Source organism: Fukomys damarensis, unplaced genomic scaffold, assembly GCF_012274545.1.
Source record: "Fukomys damarensis isolate Sample0158 unplaced genomic scaffold, DMR_v1.0_HiC HiC_scaffold_19, whole genome shotgun sequence".
In the NCBI taxonomy this organism is placed as follows: Eukaryota; Metazoa; Chordata; class Mammalia; order Rodentia; family Bathyergidae; genus Fukomys; species Fukomys damarensis.
In genome coordinates this window covers 55,668,056-55,689,444 of record NW_022900931.1, presented here as the reverse complement: position 1 = coordinate 55,689,444, position 21,389 = coordinate 55,668,056, and the positions used below count along the sequence as shown (strand labels likewise).

Sequence of the window (21,389 nt, the reverse complement as noted above, 5' to 3'; positions counted from 1 at the left end):
CGTACCTTCCCGGTCGCGCCGGGCTGCGGAGGAACATGATTTTCCGGCCCTGCTGAGCCTGTTGGCGCAGCGGGTCCAGGGGAGGGTCCGTGGAGATCCGGAGGGCCGGACTGAGAAGGAAAGACCCACACCGGAGGGGCAAGCGCAGGGTCAGGGGTGTGTCTTCCTGCTCCGCGCGGTGCGAGAAAAGAAGCATGCCTGGTTGACATGATAAGAATGTTTATATTCCTTATGAAATTTGCCAGGAAAACACTAAGTTTGAAGCAGCCCCCGGTTTGAAAATAGCTCGTTCCCGCTCTTTATCCCCATTATAAAAAGCAATTCATCCTTTTTCTTGTGAAGCCGTCAAGACGGTAGGGAAAACCTAAGGGAAAAAATGACAGTCATCCACCATTCTATGGTGATACCAGTAAATACAGATGTATGTTGTCATTTTTATGGACTTCATAGTATACCATCGTATATCATAATCTAACCAAGCCCTAATACGAACATTTAATTTGTTTCCAGTTTGTCACACGATAAGCAGTTATGCAAATGGGGTCAAAGGTAACATTCGTATTTTTAAAAGTTTTTTTTTCTTGTTAATATATTTGGAAAATTCTTCTCTGTCCCAGTGTTGCAAAAAATTCCAGTCATGTTTGTTTTTCATAATTTCATGTGTGTTTTTTTACTATATATATTTAATCTACTTAAAATTTATTCTTGGTTTGAGATATAAAACATTTCCCAAGTGACTAGTGAATTGTACTGATTTTATTAAAGTTGCTCAGACTTTTTTCATCTCATTTTAGATTTAAAGCTCTAAGTATGTGCTTGTAAAGGGCGACTTACAAATTTGATACTTAGATTTTGTTTCTGCTCAGATGTTTCATGTACCTTAAAAAATTAGTATTTTCTTTTCGTGGTATCTTTTTTTTATCATTTCCCTTGACAAGCCCAGGGAATGTTTTTTTGTTTGAGATATTTTTTAGTATATGTGCTGCCAAGCCAGCGCTGTTTGAGATTTTAAAAAATATGTATTTTAAGCAAAAAGTTTAGTTTATTGCTGTTTCATTTGCTTTCTTGCTGACAAGATAACAAACTCCATATGAAGAGTTCAGGTTTGTTGTGGCAACTTTTCAGTCTGGCATTTGAGATTCTAATCTTCCTCTATTTTTGCACACGAATACGTAGGTTAGCATTGGAGACCAAGATAGAAAAGTTCTCAGATTCCCTTGGCAAGCCTAGGTTTTTTTCAATCTAAAATTATCACTGGATTTTTGGAAGACGGCATGCTTTAAGCATCCTTAAAAAAAAAAGTAACACATGATTTTGTAAAAATTTTACTGAATGCTTATTTTATTGAAAAACGGACACTTAACAACCAATAGCTATAAGTCCAGCGGATCTTCCAAATCTCAGAAAATAATTGTCTGCATTAGCAGGCAGGAGCATCACATGGGTTGGGATTTGCTTTCTCCCTTTCCCTGTGACTTTGTCCTTAGTGGAAAATGATGACCTTCCGAGGTGGACAAAGAATGTTGGTTTGAATATATAATTGGTTTGTTTTGGAGTTACAGAAAAGCAGATTGCCAATGTCTCGGCCTAAGTTCACAGAGAGCCTGTAGTGTCAAAAGTTGGGCCTCAAATGTATCCTTATCTCTACTGAAAGTGCCCTCTTGAGGGTTGAGGGTCCCCTTATTGGTTGATAGATGCAGTGCCTATAACTTTCTCATTTCCTTTGCAAAATATTTGACTTTTTCCTGACATGAACAAATCTTGTTTTTGATTTTTTTTTTTTTTTGAGCTGTTATGGTCATTTTCTTAACTTTGTGACTGTTTGTTTTTTAAATTTTGAGACGGGGTCCTGATAAGTTTCCCAGCCAGAACTCACTATATAGCCCAAGCTGGAACTCATGGTTCTCCTGCCTCAGCCTCTCTTACTGGGATCGGGAGTATACCACCATGTCCAGGCTTGTGACTGTGTATTTCACTTGTCTTTGTTGCGTCACTTGGTCTTTTTTTTTTTTTTTTTTTTTTTTTTTTTTTTTTTCCTTCTTTCACTTGTTCTTAATTTTCTGGGAAGCCTGGAAACATTTGGAGGCCTAGCTTTATGCTTTTTAACCCTTCCTCCTAATATTTGCTTCCCACAGATCTAGTATGGGATTCTGAGTAGAGGACCGTCTTGCTCTCTCACCCCTGCCTCCAATTTCTGGCTCCTAACTCAGACTTGTTTACAAGTCATTTATTTTCCTCTCATCCGGTTCATGTTTCTGAAACCATTTTTTACCATTTGTATTCTACACCTTGACTTAGACTTTGAGCCCCCCTCCCAAGTACTAGGAATTGAACCTAGGACGTTAAGCTATATCCTGAGCCCTTTTGTGTGTGTGTGTGTGTGTGTGTGTGTGTGTGTGTGTGTGTATTTTATTTTGAGAGAAAGTCTTGCTAAGTCTCTTAAATTGTCCAGGCTGGGCTTGAACTTATAGTCCCCTTGCCTCAGCCTCCCGGAGTGTTGGGGTTACAGGCATGTGCCATCATGTCCAGCTTGTGCCTTTTTTTTTCCTGAGGAATTTATATAATCTGGTCTTATTCTGAATGAGAAAGATGAGAGAGCCAGTGAATTTAGTTATGAATTCAGTTAGCTGACATTTGTGAAGTACTTACAGTATGGGTCAGTTACTTTACTGGAAGATCAGAATATAAAACTGAAAGGCACAGGCTGAGAAAGAAAGTCAAAAAACAATTGCCATAAAGTATCATAAGTACCTAGAAGAGGAGACACCAGAAAAGTTATGCCAGACTTCAGGAATCTTGTCTGTCTTGTTCTCTGCTTTTATCTTTAGGCCTAGAATACAGGGTTCTGGAAACAAGTATTTGTTGAATGAATGAGTGATCATCTAGGAATTAAAGATAATACAGATCAGCTATCTACTAGAAAAAATATAAGCCAAGAGACATTTTGTAAATGTAGTTTGAAGAATTTCAGGGAAAACTTTAAATTCAACCAAACTGACCCAGCTATAACCCCAGGAAGGCATGATTGGAATGTGTTGTAGCCAGAAAGATTAAACTTAATTTTGTATCTTCCAAAGAAAGATTTGTGTTTCCAGGAGAGAGTTGAGATGATATTTGTGGAAGTTGGGATGGTGGATTCAGAAGCAAGGAGTTAAGTGGTATATCTGACCAGAGGAACTGTGTGCACTCCTCTGTGGGGCGTCTGCTTTACCTGAAATAGCCACAAAGGTCTTTACTTTCCTGAGCTTCCATCCTCTTGTTAGAACATGGCTGTACATGGAAATCTTTTGGCAAAAAGAGAATGCAAATGGTTGAGCGCTCTCTGCTTGAGTCAGATTCTGGTCTCGAAATGCTGGATGATCTCCGTCTTCTCATCTGTAGAATGGGAATACCAGTAGCACCTTTTTCTTAGTACTGCCTTGAAGGCTTTGAGCATGCCGCCTGGCACCTGGTAAATATCCAGTAAGTATTAGTGTCCCGTCCCATCCCGTCCACCCCAGTGCTGGTGATGGAACCTAGGGACTCACTCCAGCTAATCAAGGGTTCTACCACATCCTCAGCTCCTGTGTTAGCTCTTGTGGTTTTTATAAGCTTGGTAACTGGCAACCTTGAACTTATATAGCCTAAATCATCAGTTCTGAAACTGCTTCCTTGCTCCTGGGTGTACTAACACAGCTGTTAAACAGTGGGAAGTACGGCGGATAGGCTTTTCCCAAAGTGCTGGTGCAGGAATCCAGCTTGTATGACTTCAGGAAGTTAGGGAATATTTTCCTGGAGAAGGCTGTTGTTGAACTAAGTATCGGGGAAAAAATTAGTGAAGATAGCTCCACAGAAAGGGGAGAGGACACTTAAGAGAATGGTGACATACAGAGATGAAAGGTGAGCAAGCATGAGTTATATAATTAATAACAATATCTAACAGCACTAACCACACTTTTGGTACTGTACTAAGCCCTTAGGCACACCGTACTAAGCAGGTTTGGTGCTGTTTGTGTGTATTACTTTCTTTAGTTCTCACTACAACTCTAAGATATATAGGTACTTTCTGTTACCGAAGTGACAATCTGGTAGGTCTTCCTGCATCTTGATCCAGCCTGTACACTGCTACAAGTGTCTTTTGTACATTTAAATGCTTTTCTTTGGGAGAGGGGTATTGTTGAGACAAGGTCTGTCTGCATAATTTATTCTGGCCTTGAACTTACTGTGTTGCCTGGACTGGCCTGGAGCTTGTGGTGATCCTCCTGCTTCAGCCTCCCAAGTGCTAGAATTACAGATGTGTCCTAACATGTCCAACATTAAAAGCTTCTGTGATCCTATTACTATTGCTGATGAGGTACAAGTCCTACCAAGATCTTCTCACCTCATGAAACAGTCTTGGGTTAAGATGTAAAAATGCATACATGATAGAATTTTAATAAAAACAGCCTAGCAGCTGGGAAAAGTGTCAAGAGCTTGTACTCCCAGCACTCTTGAGAAGTTGAAGCAGGAGAATTACAAGTTGGATCCCAGCCTGAGCAATTCAACGACTTAGCAAGATCCTGTCTCAAAATAAAAAAGACTGGGATTGTATGTGGTTCAGTTCAGTTCTAAATACTGAAGATAAAACACAAAAACATAAGTGTAGATAAGAGTCAAATTCAGTGCATTATTTAAGGTGTGTTATTACAAAAAAAGAGAAATATATAAGCTAGGTGTGGTGGTGATGCTTGTAATCTCAGCACCGTGGGAGGCTGAGGCAGGAGGATCTCATGTTCAAGCCTCACCTGGGCAACTTAGTGAGACTCTGTCTCAAAATAAAAAAGGGCTGAGGATGTAATTCAGTGGTAGAGAACTCTTGGGTCTGACTCCCAGTACCACACACAAAAGAAAAAAAGAAGGAAAAAAGGAAACAGATACACATGAAGTAGATTTCTAAGTGCAGGAAAATGTTTCTGGAATGACAGAAAAGAAGCAGTGGTTGTCTTTGGGGTGAGGCCCCATAAAACCAAACTGTTATATTGATCATTTTTTCTTGCTTACTGTGTCTTATGGAATGAAGTTTTTCACTGTGCATACTGCTTTCAATTTTAAAATTATTAAATTTTGAAATACATGTCTCTGTCATGTACCATACCTCTAAGTTCAGAACTTCTCTCTATCCCAGTTTATTCTATTTGAAAATGAAGGAAATGATACAGTAATGCCTATCTTCTGGGGGTACAGTGAGGTTTTAATGAGTTAATATTTGTAAAGCCCTTAGGACAGTTCTTGGCCAGAATGTGTTTTGTGTTGCTATGGCCTTGAACCGTATACTGTAGTGTCACAGTGTGTTCAGTATATGTCTTTGTTGCTCACATTTCATCTGAGAGACACATGTACAAAGGCAGTAGCAGCAGAAGCTACAGGAGCTCAGGAAAGGCTCTGGGGAAACTTAAGTGGCCCAGCCAACCTGGTTTCATCTTAACAACGAGTCTTAAATGTGAGTGACTATGAGGGCACAGGACACAGAGGATCTTGTTCCAAGGGTGATGTGTCTCAGACAGCCTGAGGCAGAGGAATCAGAAACAGAAAAGAGCTTTGAAGTTGGGGTATGTCCTGTGGTGGCATATCATTATCATATGGCAGGACTTTTCTCAGCATGTGTAGGATGATGATGATGATGTGACTTATGAATGATGGCATCTTAGATGTGATGAAATGGGCAGGTTGTTCCTTGATCTTTGAAATGGCTGTAAGATATCCTGTATAATTTACATAATGAACCCCCTGATACAACATGTATAGTTGTTCCTGGGGTGATGCTGCAGGCTGTGCTGCCAGTCCATGTTTTGTTTTGTTTTTTTCCCCTCCATAGTGGAGATAGAGCCCAGAGCCTACACACTGAGCTATATCTCTAAGCCTTTTTTTTTTTTTTTTGAGACAGGGTCTCACTTTGTAGTTGAGTCTGACCTGGAACTCACTATGTAGCCCAGGCTGGTCTCGAACTCACGGCAATCTTCCTGCCTCAGCCTCCCGAGTGCTGCGATTACAGGGGTGCACCACCACGCCCGGCCTCGGTGTTCTTGTCGTAGACCTCTACTTTACTATGAGTCTTTTTGAGATTCATTCCTAGATATAGTATCCACCCCATCTTTTTTAAACCTTTTTTTACTATGTTCTTTGTGTCTGGGCCACTGGAGGATAGGAGCTTTTTCTTTTCTTTTCTTTTCTTTTCTTTTCTTTTCTTTTCTTTTCTTTTCTTTTCTTTTCTTTTCTTTTCTTTTCTTTTCTTTCTTTTCTTTCTTTTTTTTTTTTTTTTTTTTTTTTTTTTTCTTTTTTTTTTTTTTTTTTTTTTTTTTTTTTTTTTTTTTTTTTTTTTTTTTTTTTTGGTACCAGCGATCAAACTTGGGACCTTGCACTTGCAAGGCAGGCAGTAGAACCACTGAGCTAAATCACCGGCCAATAGGAGCTTTTTCAACTTGACAGTTGTCAAAACTCATAATGGGAAGCTGTTTGATTGTGGCATTACAGCTTGCTATTACCTGAAAATGAATTTTCTTTTTAAAAATAATTTAGGGGTTAGGTACTAGTGAGACAGTAATGATGGCCAAGGATCCTGGAATACCTGACTCCCCTGAGGCAGAGATGCACCCATGGGAACCCCAGTGGATGAAAGCTGGCTTGGTTCCCAGACTTGGGTGCTCCAGGCTGTGGTGGCCTAGACAGGGAGAGGCAAAAGTAGGCCCTCATCAGCTCACAAGGGCCTGTACTGTCTTTAGGTCTCAAGGTGGGAGAGAATGCAGTACATCCGTGTGCTTATGTAACATTGGCCTGTACTTTTAATTCAAGGAAGTTGATCTCCCTTCTCAGCTCTGTCCACCTCATTCTTCCTCATCTTGGGGCTGAAAAAGAGAGTAGAGGGCAGGGAAATGGGAAGAGCCATGAGCTCCATTACCTGTGGAGCACATAGGGTATCACTTTAGTTTGTTGCCTGGACTTTGGGAGTTGGGGACAGAGCTGCAGGAAGGTAAGTTGTTTCCTGAAAGTTGTAACTATACTGTATGGGGAGGTGAGTGGGCTTTTGTGACTAGCAGGTGACCAGATTGAAGAATTGCAGTGGAAGATAAAGTGCTACCTTCTGACTAATCCATGGCCTCTTTCAGAGTGGTAGCTTCCATTTACTGAGACTCAGGATGTGCCAAATGCTATGCTTTATGGACTTAATCTTCACCATAGTACTAAATAAAGCCAAATAAGAATTCAGTTTACTTGCTTAAGGTCATGAGTTAGTTACTTAGTAAGTGCCATCACTCAGCTAATGCTGAGAACAGTAATTTACATTTATTCAGCCCAACTCCTAGACCATACCAATTAACTATTGTATTCTAGCAAGTGCCTGGTTTCCACTGAAGCTTCTTTGTATTGGAGCATTGTATCTAAAAGATATGGGCCTCAGCATTTTCTCCTTTTTGTCCCCCATTAGCGCCATACCACAGCATCCTCAATGTGTGGAACAGTGCTATTGTACACATAGTAGGACCTCAGTAAAGTATGTGAGTGTATGAAGGCTCTAGGTTTGGGTAAGGGGCAGGTCTGGAAGCCAGATTGGAGGTAAACCACTCTGATGCTGGCTTCTCTGCCTCGGGATGGATAGTGAGGAGGCCCATAAAGTTAGCACATTTCTAAATGTCTGACCTGCTGAAATATTTGTGTGGAAGAATGGCTCTCTACCGTAACTCTGGCTTGCTGGATTTTTGATGGCTGGGGAGGGCTTGCTGGGTGTTCAAAGTTGAAGTTATTCCCTGTCGCTCACAAAAAAGGCAAAATTAATAAACGGTATTTTTATATTTTTTAAAAATTGGAGTCATTAAGGGCCAGAGATTTAGCTCAGTGGTGCTGCTGCCTGCCTCAAAAGGTCCCAAGTTTGATCCCTGGTACAAAAAAAAAAAAAATTCTAGTCACCATTCCCAGCTTGGAGGAGGGAACTGCTATAATTGTCCATTGATAAAATTGGTGCCTTAGTTTTTCAGAAATTATATCTAAAATTTAAACATATAATTCCTCTCCATAGTAAGAAATAATTTCCAAATTACAGTTTGATTTGCCCATTTGTATATAAGTTTCTGGATAACCCCTTTTGAGGTTAATTTTGGATAGGTTCCACAGTGCAGAGTTATAAATGGCAGTACAGAACTTTTAAGTTTTTTAAAAATAACTTTTTAAATGGATACATTGTTGGTGGTTTGGATTTTTTTTTTTTTTTCCAGTTTTTTTGTTTTCGGTACCAGGGATTGAACTCGAGACCTTGAGCTTGGGAGCAGATGGCGGAACCACTGAGCTAAATTCCTGGCTACAGTTAGTTTTTAACTAGTCCAGTTTTCTTTTATAAGTTTTCAAACTTATTTCGGATGTGATATTGTGAAATACAGTACTTTACTTGGACTTCTCTGTTTCTTGGCATAAAACTTCTAAAATTTTTGTAACCTGTAAGGTAATAAAATGTCTTTTTTATGCTAATAAACTAACTGCCCTTAGCTTCAGGATGGGAGCTGGTCACCTGAAAAATGATGGCAGCATTAGTAAATAAGGGCTGTCAGCTGCAGCCCTGCAGCCTCTGGGAAGGGGAGAGAGGCTGACCATTAGGTTGATCGCTAGTGGCCAGTGATTTAGTCAGGCAGCCTTTGTGATGAAACCTCCATAAAAACCTAGCAGGACAGCGTTCAGAGAGCATCTGTGTAGCCGAACTCATAGAGGTTCTTGGAGACTAAATAGTATGGAGAGGGCTGGGAAACTCTGGACTCCTTCCCGCCTGCCTTGTGCCACATCTCCCAGTCTATCTTTTGTAATGTCTTTTACAAAAAACTGGTAAATGTAAATTGTTTTTATTATTTCTGTGAGCTGCTCTAGCAAATTAATCAAATTCAAGGAAGGGTTTCTGAACACCCTGATTTATAGTTGATCATCCATCAGAAACATAGATAATTCCACCACCTGTCTAGCAAGTGCAAGGTCCAAAGTTCCACCCCTGGTACCAAAAAAAAAAACAACCTCGAGTTTCTGTTGGCATCAGAAGTGGGATACAGTCTTGTGGGACTGAACCTTGCACCTGTGGAATCTGACAGTATTTCTAGGTAGATAATATCAGAAGTGAACTTGAAGGTAGTCAGGTGATGGCTGTTGAAAAATCTGCAGACCTGCTTCTTGATTTGTTGAGAACATTTCCCACACAGTTAGAGTGCATTGTTTAAAGAGCATAGGAGAAACTGAATTTGTTGTTTCCATATACTCAGATTAGATTTTTTTTTTGAGACCGGATCATGCTTTGTAGTGCAAAAAGAGAAAGAAAATAGGCTTTAATCTTTCTTTTCCTCACCCATACCCATACACATAAAAAAACCCCAGTTTAAACAGTTAAGCCTGTTGTCTATATGACTGTTTAACATATTCTGCTTTTTAAAAATTATTATTATTTAAGAAAGGGTCTTGCTGTGTAGTTCAGGCTAGCCTTTAGTATGTAACCCAGGCTGGCCTTGAACTTGCAGTGGTCCTCCTGCCTCAGCCTCCCAAGTGCTGGGATTATAGGCAAGCACTACCACATGCAGCCGTGGCTTTTTTTTTTTCTTCAGTAACTTTTTTTTGGCTTTTTTTTTTTCTTCAGTAACTTTTTTTTGGCTTTTTTTTTTTTTTAAGCCTATGTTATTTTGAAAATGAATTTCAGCTCTGTTGACTTTGTGGTTAGAAAAGTTTTTCTTCTGTGTAAATGAAATGATCAGTTATTTGTAGATTACCAAATGTAAAAGCTTCTCAGAACCACTAATGATAACTTTCTTTGGTTTTGTAAAAAAACACCATATTTTGTGGTAATAAAATGTTATAGAGGAAATGTCAGTGTCAGAAGCAGTCAAGTGTCGCCATGTGCAGGTAGTTTGTCATCTTCCCCCATTAAACTGATATTTCCTTGAAAGTAGGTGCCATGTCTGTCCAGTTCACCACAGCCTCCAGGTGCTTAGAGGGGTCAGACGTAGCTCACAGGGCTGACGTGTGTCAGTGGAAGGAAAGCACCTTTGTTCTTTTCTATTTTGTTCAAAATGAACCCAGGGCTCAGTGCATGCTAGGTAAGTATTCTACTTTTGAGCTACATGCCTAGCCAGCATCTTTTAACTATGATAGAGTCTGCCATTATTATTATTATTTATTTTTTTTGTAATTTTTTTTTTTTTTTGAAACGGCGTCTCACTGTGTAGTCCAGGCTGGCCTTAAACTCATGGCGATCCTCCAGTCTTGGGCTCCCATGTGCTGAGATTACTCACATACGCCACCATGCCCAGCTATATCTAATTTTTTTTTTTTTTTTTTGGTACTGGCGATCGAACTCAGGACCTTGTACTTGCAAGGCAGGCAGTGGCACCACTGAGCTAAATCCCTGGCCCTCTATAATTTTTAAATTTTGCATTGTTATTAATGCATGTTTTGTAGTAAGTACATAATAAGGTTTCTATTTTTAATTCATACCAGTAGGTATTAATAAAGAAAATATAAAAAAGGCTGGGGATTTAGCTCAGTGGCACCACATGTGCCTCATTACCACAAGGTCCTGAGTTTGATCCCATATGGCAGTTCTATGAAAATTTTTCGTTAACAAAAATAATTAGAGGCTGGGTGTGGTGGTGCATGCCTGTAATCCCAGCATTTAAGAGGCTAAGGCAGGAGGATTGCCATTAGTTTGAGGCCAGCCCTGGGATACATAGTGAGTTCAGGGCCAGCCTGGACCACACAGACCATGTCTCAAAAAAAAAAGAAAAAAAATTAGAGAATGACAATGGCAAATACCGTTATCTTAAAAGAATATATTTTCATTTGCTAATCTGTGTCTTAATTTATATCCTAATAATACTATGCCTTTTTTGCATAAAACATTTCAATTATTAACAGTATCTTATACTTGGTATAAATTTTGTTGTTGTTGTTGTTTTCTTTTTCGAGATAGGATCTCACTATGTAGTTGAGACTGACCTGGAACTCCCTATGTAGCCCAGGCTGGTCTCAAACTTCCAGTGATCCTCCTGCTTCAGCATCCCAAGTGCTGGGATAACAGGCGTGCGCCATCACATCCGGCTACTTGGTATAATTTTGAACAATTTATTCTATTTCACAATATCTGTTATACATTTTGGGTCTATGGCCTTACCACCATGAACATACCTGATCTCGTCTGTTATACATTTGGTCCTTTTTTTTTTGGTACCAGGTTTCAAACTCAGACCCTTGCACTTGAGAGGCAGGTGGTAGAACCACTGAGCCAAATCCCTGGCCTGATTTTGGTCCTTATTTACACTTTCAGTTTTTCACACTAGAGAGACACATGGTTACACATGTGTGTGCAATTTATTTCACTAAAGATTATGGTCTCAAGGGTTGGGGATTTAGCTCAGTGGTTCCGCTGCCTGCCTTGAAAGTGCAAGGACCCGAGTTCGATCCCCAGTACTTAAAAAAAAAAAGATTATGGTCTCAAAGTAAATCCATTTAGCTAGAAGTATCTCCAGTTTATCCTTCTTTATGGCTGAATAGTATATAAATACCACATCTTTTTTTATCCATTCATTGGTTCATGGGCGTTTGGGTTGTTTCCAAGATTTAGCTATTTCAAACTGTGCCTCTATAAACATGGGTATGCATATATTGCTGTGGCATGATGCTTTTAATTCTTTGGGGAAGATACCAAAAGGTGAGTCAAATGGGACCTCTAATTCTAGTTTGGTTTTTTTGTCCCCTCCCCCACACCCTTACCAGGGATCAACTCAAGACCTTGTGCTTTCCATGCAGGCACAGCACTACTGAGCTGCATCCCTGCACCTAATTCTAGTTTTTTGAGGAATCACCACACTCATTTCCACAGTGGCTGCGCCATCTGTACTCTCACCAACAGTGGAGAAGTTTCCTTTTTCCCCACTGCCACACCAGCATTTGTTGTTGGTTGATTTCTTGATAACAGCCATTCTTTCTTGAATGAGGTGGAATCTCAGCATTATTTTAATTTCCATCTCTTCAGTAACCAGTGACATTGAACATTTTTTTAATGTATTTACTTGCTGTTTCTACTTCTGAGAAGTGTATCTCAGGTGCCCATTTTTGGACTGGGTCTTTTAAATTTGAGCCGGGGCTGGTTTTTTTCAATTCTTTATATGTTCTAGATAATAGTCCTTTGTCTGAGGAGCCACTGGCTAAAAATTTTTTTCCATTCTGGGTTGTGTTTTCACTCTTGTTTGTGATTCCTTTTGCTGTGTAAAAGCTTTTTAATAATATGAGGTCCAGGCCGGGGATTTAGCTCAGCAGTTTGGTGGCCTGCCTTGCAAGCACAATGACCTGAGTTTGATCCTCGGTACTAAAAAAAAACAACAAAAAACACAAACAAATAATATAAACTCCCAGTTGCTATTCTTTGTTGTATTTCCCATAGGGTCAGGGTTTTGTTTATGAAGTCTTTGCCTACATGATGGTTACATTTATTGTGAGGAATTTGTACATTTACATAACACCCCACCCTTCAACCCCCACCCCAGCCCTGTACCTGGAATTGAACTCGGGACCTTTGGCTTGTGAGGCAGGTGTGGTACCACTGAGCTAAATCCCCAGTCCTACATAATACATCTTAAATTCTTTTTTTGTTCCCTTCTTTCCCCAACTTTCCTTGATCCCTCCAACTCTTGATCCCCTTCCCATTTGAAAAAAACTTTATTTCCATTTTTTATTCTTATGTTTTAATCCTTTTTCCCTTCCTTCTCTTCACTCCTCCATCTCTTGTACCCCTGTCCATTGAAAAAGATCTCCCTAGTTACTATTATTTATCTTTTATTTTGCTCTTTATTTATAGTTTGGTTTTGTCATGTAAGACAAATTATGTGATATTTAAACTTTTGAGTCTGATTTATTTCTGTTACCATTATGGTCTTAAGATGCATTCATTTACCTACAAATGTCTCAGGTGTATCTTTTATGGCAGAGTAATACTCCATTGTGTATAAATACTACATTTTCTTTTTTCATCTGTTGAAGGCCATATAGGCTATTTCCAAGACTTAGCTATTACAAATTGTGCTGCTATAAACATGAGTATGCAGCCTGGGGATGTAGCTCAGTGGCAGTGTGCCTGCCTGGCAAGTGCAAGGTTCTGAGTTCAAGCCCTGGTACACCAAAAAAAAAAAAAAAAAAATGGATATGCCTGTAGTATTATGACTTTACCTCTTTCAGGATAATTCCTAGAAGGGGGCTAGCTGGGTTGAATGAAATTTTTTTAGTTTTTTTTAAACTTGGCATACTGATTTCATAGTGTTTATACTAGTTTACATTCCCACTGATAATGTAGAAGGGTTCCTTTTACCCCTGCAGCCTCACCAGCATTTATTATTTGATTTCTTGATGATGGCCATCTTTTCTGGAGTAAGATGCTATCTCAGTGTTGTTCTAATTTGCATTTCTGTAACTGCCAGCGATGTTGACCATTTTTTCATGCTTTTATTGGCCATCTGCACTTCTTATTTTTAAAATTTTTTTCTTCATCTGCACTTGTGACAAGTGTCCATTCATTTCCGTTGCCTGTTTTTTTAATTGGGTCTTTTCTTTTTGGAGGGGTCTTGTTTTTTGTTTTTGTTTTTGTTTTTTAGTTTTTTATATATTCTAGATGTTAGTCCTTTGAGGAATAGTTGCAAAGTTTTTTCCCATTTTATAGGTTGTTTCCTTTGATGTGCAGAAGCTTTTTATTTTAATATAACCCCATTTGTTAATTCTCAGTATTTTTTCTGTGGCTTTGAGGTTCTGCTCTAAAGTCCTTGCCTATGCCTGTGTCTTCAAGAGTCTTACCTGTTTTACCTTCCAGCAGATAAAGTGTTTCTGTTTTAACATTTAGAGCTTCGATCCATCTTGATTTTAGCTTAGTACATGGTTAGATATATGGACCTAGACTCTTATCTTCTGCAGGTGGATATCCAACTTCCCTAGCATCATTTATTTGGTTTGATTCGGTTCGGTTTGGTTTTGAGATGGTCCTACTACATAGCTCAGGCTGGCCTTGAACTTGTGATCCTTTTTCTTCAGCTTCCTCCTGTGCTGGGATTATAGGCTTGCTCCACCGTGCCCAGGTCTGCACCTTTAATAAAGAGGCTGTCTTTCCTCCAGTGTATGTTTTTGGCCCCTTTGTGGAAAATCAAATAGTTGAATGTGTCTGGGGTTTCTGTTCCTTCTCTTTTGTTCTGTTTATCCCACTTCTGTTTTTGTACCTGTGCCATAGATTCTGTTATTGAGTAGAAATTTTATTTATTTATTTATTTATTTTACTTTTTACCAGGATTAATTCTTTATTTATTGTACTCTCTTTTTTTTAGTAGAATTTTTATTTAGATTTTTTTCTATCTACTTGAGTTTTTATAATTCAGTATAGAATAACACGGATGTAGATTGTGTCGACTGATTAATTATTTAATAATTTTTTGTTTTAACAATCATTTAGGTGGTTCTAGGTGTTTACACAAGTACACATTGGGCAGTGATCTATCACTGAGCAGCATCCTTAGTCCCTTATTTTGAGTAAGGGTCATGTAAAGTTGCCCAGGCTGGGCTCCAACCTGCAGTCTTCCAGCCTTAGCTTCACAAGCAGCTAGGATGACAGGCATGCGCCATTATACCCAGACTTAAACAGTTTTAGTGGCTGATTCTTTGTGGTGGTGGTGGCAGTGTTAATGTTAGCCTTTCTAGAACTTTTTTGTTGATATTTTTTATGGTGGTAGGGCTAACATTTCAGTAGTTTTTGTATGTCTATTTTGCTTTGTTGAGACAGGGTCTCGCTTTATAGTGCAAGCTAGCCTTGAATTTAGTAGCCCAGCCTGGCTTCAAACTTTTGGCAGTTCTCCTGCCTCTTGTTTCCAAGTGCTGGAATTACAGGCATGTGCCACCACACCCGGCATGCATCTTTAAATTAATATACTTTAGCATTAATTCCTTGGAAGCTATTTCTGTGTAATAGACTGGTATCTAGTTTGCCCAGTTTTTCTTTTAGGTCATTCTCCCAGGTGCATAAATAGTCTGGGTTTGTTGGATCCAGAAGAGTCACTTCCTTTCCTCTGGGCTTGGCTCTCCATGCCTGCTTTTCCATTTTGATGTTTTAATGACACCCTCCCTGCTCAGTGATTTGTGTTCAGGAAGCAGGCAGTGATTACTTTTGTTTCTGCTTTGTGAACTTCCTCCCCTACTTCCTATTTTTACCATAGTTGCACAGGAAACAAGGTGGTTCCTGACTGGCTACTGCTAAGCACTGATTTTAGGTGGCAGAGGATAAGGCCTAACAGACTGAGCCATTACAACATTTTCCACTTTTGTCTTTTCACTGCCTTCTTCCTCTAGGAGTCAGGGACATTTCATAATTGGTTTAAAATGATGTCATGTCCTCCTTGGCTTAGTGTGGTGGTTACTACTCAGTTGGAGGTCAGAACTTTAACAAGGCAAGTGAAGGCTTTTGTTCAGCAGTGACAGTACAGATGGATGTTGTACCCCTGTGGCCCAGGTATGATCATGCGTGAACAGTTTAGGCAGGAGCAGAGGGTAGGTTGAAGAGATGAGATTTGCTGCAGGTAAGTCTCGGAAGGCAGATTCTTTGCACTAACAGGGAATCTTAACTGGCAGGCTTAAAGTGCACTGAGGAGCCCTGTCTCTTCTGAGATCTCTAACAAGGACTTCAGCCCTCAGAACCCACGGTATTTGTCTTCTAAACCACTTTGTATTCATCTATTTTTCCAACTCTTACTAACTTATGAACTTGTAGGGGTGTTTTGTAGCATCTTGCCAGAAAGAATACTATAACTTTTTATGCGTAGGTAACTGAATTAGAAGGTGCTCAAAACATTTGCTCATCAGAGTTTCTCATTAGTGGCACTATTGACATTTTGGGGTAGAAAGTTCATTCTATGGGTGCATTTCTGGCCTCTGCCCACTAGATGCCACTAGCATTTCCCCAGTTGTGACAACCAAAATGTCTCCTGACATTGCTACGTATTGGGAAACAAAATTATACTGTTCCTTGTGTGTTGAGAACCACCATGTTAGGATTGAATGCTGAATTATTAATTTGGTAAATTGGAATAAAGAAGAATGGTTTCCTAAGATTGGAGCTATTTGTTTCTTTTTTGGTACCAGGGGTAGAACTCAGGACCTTGCGCTTGTGAGGCAGGTGGAGGCACCACTGAGCTACATCCTGGGCCCTGAAACCATTTGTTTCTATTCTAGTATCTGATATTCTCATGCATTCTTGGTTTGCTCCTTGGATTTTGCTATTCTTTATCAGCCAGAGTTCATGTATACTTTCTCTGTCCTTGTGTGGAAAGAAATGGATCCTGACTTCTGGTCCTCATAGAAGCCATTTCTCTCAGCTTCTGTGCCTGGGATTGGGTTTGTAGCTCAGTGGTAGAGTGCGTGTCAGGTAAGTGTGAGGTCTTGGCTTCTATAAGCCACTTTCCCCACACCCCCAAAAATGTGTATGTATCTGTTCTCTTCAGCTTCTGCGCCTTCATATTGCTTGCTGTGGAAGGCTAGTTCCTTTTAAGCTGAGCAGTGCAGGTGTGAAAGAAGGAATGAGAAGGATTGGGGATTGTATCCCCAGTTGTTAGTAGCTAACATTTATGGAGGAATTGCTGTAGAGCAGCACTGTGATGAACAGGACTGCAGGATGGAAAGGAAAGGGAACAGGACAGTAAATACAGCAGAAAGAGCAGGGAATGGAAGAGTAACATGGCAAAATTTGTAGAATCTGAGGAGATGTCTTATGATGTAGTCCCAGAAGTGGGGTGGAGTCTTTTTTAGCAAGTTGAATTTGGGAATTGTCACCAATTAATACAGATTATGACCTTCTGAAGATCACTTTTCATTGCTTCTGCCCATCTCCTGCTAATTCCAGGAAGCCTGTATCTTTAGACTATCTCTGAAGAGTAATAAAATGAATGTAATGGTCTAAATGCATGTGCTTGACAGAGGTGGAATAGAGCAGTAATGGAGAACTCAGCTGCTGGCATCAGACTACCAGGCCCCAAACCAAGCTCCCTTAGCCAGGTGAAACCTCTTCAGGTGTGTCAGCTAGTGCATAGGGTCATTGTGAGGATTGTACTAGACAGGACATGTAAAGTGGATGGGACATTACCTGTCACTTAGTGCACATTTGGTTAATGTCTGCTGTTTTTATTTTAGGGTTCTAATTTTATTTAAAACTCCAATTGTAATGCTTGACAGATTATAGACACTTAAGAAATGGTCTGTTTTGTTTAGGAATACTTGGCCATGGCATGTCATCAATAGCTCTCCCCCACCCCATAGCAGAACTTTATTTCCAGCACCGCATTACTGCCTTTGAGTATGGCAGCAGTGAGCTGATTGAATGCTACAGAAATAGCCACTAAATAAATACCAAGAATGGGGTAACCATTCATTCAGTGTTGAATGTTTACAATGTGCTTAGCACTTTCGAGTATTTTGAGTGAGCTCAGTGATCAGGTGTCAGAGAGGTGGGAAGGAAACACTGAGGAACTGGCCGTTGTGATACAGTGTGTTACAGTACAGCCAAGTCAGTGCCAAGACAGCTAAAAACAGGGTGTTATGGTAGCACATGGAAGGGCCTCTAGCTCATTCTTTGTCATAGTCGCTTTTCAGTGGAATTGATTTCTAAGTTAGACATCTGGAGATGTGAATGTAAGCAAGAGAGCTTCCCAGATGAAGGGGATGGACAAGTGGTGAGATGGAAGGTGGCACATGGAAGAAGTGAGTGATGTTGGGTAATGGGGGAGTGTGAGAAGGTTGGTAAAGGTAATGGAAGCTATCAAAGTTCTCAATCAGGAGAGTAACATGATCAGATTGGCTCGTAGAACAATCTCACAGGAAGCAGAGGAGAGCAGCTATTTGGAAAACCACTCAGGAGGTGCCTATGTAATTCAGGCAGGAGGAAGGTGAAGATGATTTAAGCTTTGGTATAGCAGTGAGGATAGGAGAAAGACTGGAGCACTACTAAGATGGAGCTGGGTGCAGTGGCACACAACTTTAATCCCAGCACTTCAGGGGACTGAGGCTAGAGAATTGCAGGTTTGAGCTCAGCCTGGGCAGTTTAGTGAGACTCTGTCTCAAAAGAAGAAAAGGGTAAGACTAAATGATTAGTTGGATGTGAGGGAGAGTGAGAAGGGGAGGCTAACTCCCAGATGTTTTCGTGTTCAAGAAGGTGGATGGTGGTGTCATTCCCCAAGACAGGGAAGAAACACTGAAGACTGGAGAGACTTGGTTTTGGACATTTGATTTGGGGACCTGACCATTAGGCAGCTGCAAGTCTGGGTCCTGGAGCACAGGAAGAAGATCTGGGCTAGAGATGGACTTGGGAATCTTCCTAGGGAGGCTGTGTTGATCTTAGAAACAGGGAAGGTGCAGCACAGAGCTCTGAGGAACTACAGCATTGAAGGATGAGTGGCTTAAAGCAACTAAGAATGGCCCAGAGTGGTGAGAGGAGAGCTAGGAGAACTAGCAGAACTTGCATCTTTTTATATTAAATGCCAGTTGAAGTGCTTCACTTTTAAAGTGGTAACAGATAAGGAGACCTAAAAGAGTAGAGTTCTTAGGAGGCACAGAACAAAGGACTGAATGAATCTTTTGGACATTTTTCTCTTGCCTGGATGGACATTTTAAATCTGTGAATGTTGAGCTGCTATTTACTTGGGTTTTTTTTGTTTTTTGGGGGGTGCTGGGGATTGAACTTGGGCCCTTAAGTTTGCGAGTCAGGTGGCGGAACCACTGAGCCAAATCCCCAGCCCTTAAATCTGTGAATATTGAGAATAAAATTCTTCAAAGCATTTTTCTGGAGTGTATTTCTAAATATAGTTTGTGTCAGTCTGAACTAAATACATAGAAATGGTTGGGTTTTGAACTTCATAGACAATAACTTCACTAATCTGCCTAAATAATTTACTGTAGGGTCTCCACATTATCAAGGGTAGAAATTTGGGGTTAACGTTGTTGTGGGTTGGAAAGAAAAGAACATTTTGTGTGTGTGTTTCCCTATTAAGAGGGAGTTGTTTGTGGAGTGGTTCATCTTTGTATATTTTTAATAACAGCTTTATTTAAATATTCACATACCATGCAGTTTACTTTTTATAGTGTTTAATTCAGTGGTTTTTAGCTTGCTTACAGTGATAAACCATTAACCACAATCAATTTCAGAACATTTTCATCACTCCAGAAAAACAAAAACAACGCTAGTCATCAGCAACCACTCCTTACTCTCCCCCTTCACCATCAGTCTACTTCATCTTTCAGTGAATGTGTCTAATCTGGGTTTTTTTTCAGTTACCATAATGATTTTGATATTCATCACGTTACATGAACCAGAACTTCTGCCCTCTTTAAGCCTGAATAATATTCTACTGCCTGGTTATACCATGTTTTGTTTATCCGTTTGTCAGTTGATAAGACAGTGTTTCCAGTTTAGGGCTGTTGTGAATAATGCTCTGAACATTTATTGTGCAGATTTTTGTGTAGATGTGTGTTTTTCCTTCCTCTTGGACATGTGCATAGAAGTGGAATTGGTTGACTATATAGTAGTTCTGTTTAATCATTTAAGGAATTGCCATGCTATTTACCTAAGTGTTTGCACTATTTTACATTCCTTGAGCAGTTTATGAGGATTCTAGTTTCTCCACCTTCTTGCCAGTATGTGATACTGTGTATCCCTTTGATTCCTGCCATCTTAGGTTATAAAGTGATATCTCATTGTGATTTTCTTTCTTTTTTTTTTTTTTTTTTTTTTTGTACCCGGGATTGAATTTGGGTCCTTGCGCTTGTGAGGCAGGAAGTGGAACCACTGCTAAGTCCCTGACCCTCTCATTGTGATTTTGATTTGCATTTTCCTGATAGGTAATGATTTTGACTATACTTTCATGGTGGTTTTTGACACCTTGTCTTTGGAGGGTTCATCTGTATTTGATCATCAATTTTTGCAAGGTCAATTAAAATTTTAAACCTGGGAGTATAAAGAACAGAAATATAAGCTTTGTCTGGTGTCACATACCTGTAATTCCAGCACCCTGAGAGGCTGAGGCAGGAGTATTGCAAGTTTGAGCCCAGCCTGGGCAATTTAGCAGCTTAGAGAAAATAAAAACAAAAAGGTTTGGGAATGTAGCTTAGTGTGAAGACCCGTTTCTGTCCCTAGTAACAGAAAGGAAGGGAAGAAGGGAAAGGAAAAAGAGGGAGGGTTGGGGGAAGGAAAGAGAACAGAAATGTATATTTGACTACAGAAATGAAGGGGAACGTGTGTGTGTGTGTGTGTGTGTGTGTGTGTGTGTGTGTGTAAAATGGAAGATGTGAAAGACAGATTTTAATAAAGGACAGGCTTCCCAGAGAAGCCTTCATCCACATCAAGCCTTATCTTGAGAGGATGTTCCTTAATGATACTGTTACTTGGCTGTGGGTTTGGAAGTGAAGATGATCATCTCTGCTTTCCCCATGTTACCTTTTTTTCCCCCAGTGCTGGGGATTGAACCAAGGGTTTCACACATGCTCAGCAGATACTCTACTGCTGAGCTACATCCCCACCTCAAGTCACATATATTAAGGCCACAGGTATTGCCAGGCCCATCACCTTTCAGGTGGAGAGATATCTTGCCACACGAGCCAGTTTCTTGGGTTTGCAAGACAGAACTACTAGACAACAGTCAATGGTTCATTGATGTCTGATTTCCAAAGAGTGCCAGCACACTGGGTGGCCCTGGGGGAGGCAACAGTGAACAAGGTGGTACTGACCTTAGGAGATTATATGCCAGTTGGTAAGGCACTGTATATATAAGTAAATGAAGTGGTTGGATAACTTGGAGTTGTCCCTTAAGACCAGAAAGTATTGCAGGAGTGAGGAGACCCAAGTTTTGAGACAGGCTGATTGGAGAAGATCTGTGAGGGAGTGACACTTTTTTCAAGAACCAAAAGGCAGTGGGGAGGAGCACCATGAATGTGAGAGTAGAAAGGAGGCCACTGCTTTGCAGGTAGCAGTGCCAGCATGTGGAAGAGTTTGGTGTGCTGGCAGAACTGGAAGATGAACATTGTAGCTGAGAGGAATGGTCAGGGTCAGGAGGCACAGCATGTAGTAGTTAGAGAAGGTAGCAGGGCTGTGAGGTCATGTGAAGAATTTGATTTTGCTCTAAGTGCCAGGGGACCCATTGGGTATAAATTCTTTGTAAATTGTATGCAGAAAAAAGATTAAAATGTCTACAGAAAGGAATAAAAAAAAAAACAGTGAAAGACAAAGCTAGTAAAATTGCTCTGAGAAGCCTATTAAAATCATAATTTATCTAGGCTATAAGATCAGTTGTTAGATCTGTTTTTGAACTGTAAGATTGAAAAGAACTACAGAGAAGTCTTGACATTTT

At 40.1% G+C, this 21,389-nt stretch overlaps 1 protein-coding gene across 2 annotated transcripts in view; it reads left to right on the top strand.

The window, feature by feature from the left end:
* The first annotated feature begins 271 nt into the window (after window positions 1–271).
* The window catches only part of Garre1 (granule associated Rac and RHOG effector 1), a 92,805-nt gene continuing 71,687 nt past the window's right edge, over window positions 272–21,389 (top strand). For both annotated transcript variants that reach the window (XM_010631813.3, XM_010631812.3), the window contains exon 1: window positions 272–549. The gene's annotated coding sequence lies outside the window, so the exon portion shown is untranslated. The remainder of the gene's footprint in view (window positions 550–21,389) is intronic.